This window comes from Benincasa hispida, chromosome 8 (genome assembly GCF_027475165.1).
Source record: "Benincasa hispida cultivar pf3 chromosome 8, pf3_genome.v1.1, whole genome shotgun sequence".
Taxonomy (NCBI): Eukaryota; Viridiplantae; Streptophyta; class Magnoliopsida; order Cucurbitales; family Cucurbitaceae; genus Benincasa; species Benincasa hispida.
This window is the reverse complement of record NC_143485.1, coordinates 56,875,541-56,878,832: the sequence shown is the minus strand read 5'-3', so window position 1 is coordinate 56,878,832 and position 3,292 is coordinate 56,875,541.

Genomic DNA, 3,292 nt, shown 5'->3' with positions numbered 1-3,292 from the left:
ATATGTATTCCCTACATCCCTTCAAATCAGCAGATTGCAGATGTCCTTACAAAGAGGTTGTTAAGACAGAGTTTTGATTACTGTGTCAGCAAGTTGGGTCTGATCGATATTTACGCCCCAACTTGAGGGGAGTGTCGAAAAAGGGTTTGTTTGCCCTAGAGGTTTATTTGTAATTTACTTATGGGTCTAGGGCTTCCTATCTGTCTATTTATTTGAGTAGTCTTTCTGTATTTCAGTGTAACTTAATAATAAGATTCAATCGTGGTTTTTTTCTCCCTGGCCTAGGGTTTTTCACATAAATCAGTCTTGTGTTTCTTTTTTTTTATTTTTATTTTTATCAGTGCAAAATGCGAAGAAGTTGAAATGTTGTTCAAAATTGTGCCTATTCGTAGGATACCCCAAGGAAACGAAAGGTGGTGTATTTTATGGTTCTTAAGATGAAAAAATGTTTGTATAAAAAATGCTACATTCTTAGAGGAAGACCACATAAGAGAACATTAACCTCGTGATAAGCTAGTATTAAATGAAATTTCCAAAGAAGCTACAAATAAACCAACAAAAGTTATTGATTAGGTCGATTTTTCAACAAGAGTTATTGATGGATTAGGTACTTCTAGTCAGTCACATATTTCTCAAGAGTTGAGAGTGTCTCGACGTAATGGGAGAGTTGTTTAACAGCCCCACCAATATATGGGTTTAATAGAAACTTGGGTCATCATACCTTATGATGGTGTAAGGGATCCATTGTCTACAAGAAGATTGTCAACAAAACTGTAGCTTTCCTAGTATTATATCTTGATGAAATCCTACTTAATGGGAATGATGTAGAATACTTGACTGATGTTAAGTAGTGGCTAGTAATGCAATTCCAAATGAAAGATTTGGAAAAATCTTAATTTGTTCTTGGAATCCAAATTTTTCGAAATCGCAAGAACAAAACGTTAGGCCAGTCTCAAGAATCTTATATAGACAGAATGTTATCTAGATATAAGATGCAAAATTCCAAGAGGGTTTTGTTACCTTTCAGACATGGAATTCATTTATCAATGGAACAGTGTCCTAAGACCTCAAGAAGTTGAGGACATGAAACGTATTCCCTATGCATCAGTAGTTGGTAGTCTAAGGTATGCCATGTTATGTACACGACCCAACATATACTATGTAATAGGAATCGTCAGCAGGTTTCAGTCCAATCTAGTATATGATCATTAGACTTTCGTTAAAAATATACTCAAGTTTGTTCGGAGAACGAGGGACTATATGCTCGTGTATGGAGATAAGGGTCTGATCCTTACAGGATACACTGACTAATTTTTATGACGATATAGAATCGAGGAAATCAACTTCGAGATCAGTGTTCACTCTAAACGAAGAAGCTATAGTTTGGAGGAGTATAAAGCAATGTTGTATTGCTAACTCCACTATGGAAGTGGAGTATGTGGATACATGCGAAGCGGTAAAGGAAGTAGTATGGCTTAGAAATTTTTTAGCAGATTTGGAAGTGGTTCCAAATATACATCTGCCTATTACCTTCTATTGTGATAATAGTGGAGTAGTTGCCAATTCTAAAAAACCTAGAAACCATAAGCGCGGAAAGAACATTGAGCGCAACTACCATCTCATCAGAGAGATCGTACGTTGAGGAGATGTGATCGTCACACAGATAGCCTCAGAAGAGAACATTTGATCCGTTTACTAAGGACCTCACAACTAAAGTGTTATGTAAATCTAGGGCATGTGGGAGAAGTCATGGGTATGTGATGCCCTAGTTTATTGTATTTATGTTTTTCTCTCACACTCAACATAGTATATATGTAGTCCCACTGAAGTTTTAGTCCAAATGGAAGTTTGTTAGGTTGTATGTCCTAAAACTTGTGGTTCGTAAATTTTAAACATATTCTATTTTACAATTAAATTATTATTGAAGTTATTTAGTAAAAATATTATTGAATATATGAATTGCACCTTTTTTGCCCTAAATCCAATAAACTAAGAACCCCTGGTTATAGCATGAATACTTGAACTTTATGTGGAGACATAAAAATGGATCAAGTTCGATCAATAACCAAAACGGTCTATAGTATAAATATAAGGCTGGGTACCTTGTCTTGGAGAAAATATGGTTGCGATCAACTTTGTATTTGATAAAGATGATGTGATCTTGAATTGTTCGTGTGGATACATGAGAGTGGAGGCATTCTATGCAATGATTTTGCATAAGATCGGACCACGAAATAGTTACTTTTACTTTATAACAACGTTTACTATTAAGGCTGACTATTTCATTTTGATGACCTAGGTAACTCTATCTTAATCCTGAGCTAACTTGAACTCCTACTTATTCGATATTATCCTTTAATCTGCATGGGTGAGAGTGGCTCAACATCACCGACTCAATAAGCCTTCCATTTTAGGGGTAAGACCGAATAGATAGCTGAGGACATAGTCATACAAGATAGAATTCACTCCTACTTGATTCTAGGGATAGTAGATAGATTGTTCTCTTAAGTGTTGACTCTAGGTCTTGAACAAGGGGCCCCACCTTTTTATTGGCCCGAGAGGGACTCGGTTTATTGGTTGGACCATAAACCAATTGTTCATTTGAGGATCAATGGGACTTTAGTAGCAAGATGTAATTATAGGGGTAAAACGGTAATTTTGACCCAACTGTAATTACGAATAACCTGTGAAGGATCGACTTTCTAGTTATGCTTAAATCAAGTGGATAGAAATATATCTATAGTGAGGAGAGTACAGCTACTGGGCTTTAGTGGAGTGTCCCAATGGGTAACGAATGTTGATTAATTAGGTTAAAGAGTTTAACCAATTAATCTCGGATCGTTGGAGCACATGATCTGTAGCTCCGTTAGGTCCATCTGCTAGCTCATATCAGACTAAACCTTAGAACAGTGTGATGAGAGAATTTGAAACGTTCAAATTCAATTTAGGGAATTATCATTAAATTATATACGATATAATTGACGTAATTATATAGTTCAATTTTTGAATTAATCTAATTGGAGAGTTGGAAATATTTAAATATTATATACATGAATATGGATTCATGTTGAATTGGTGTTTATTATTAATTTAATATTTGATATTAAATTAATATTTATTAATTAAATTGTTTAGTTAATTATTTAAAATTAATTATGAGAATTAATTGTATTTAAAATTAGTTTTTATGAAATGAATTTTGTTTAAGGGAAATTATTCAAATGGTAAACTGTTGAAAATATTTACAAGATATAGCAAAATTTTAGAACTATCAATGATAGACACTGGTAGA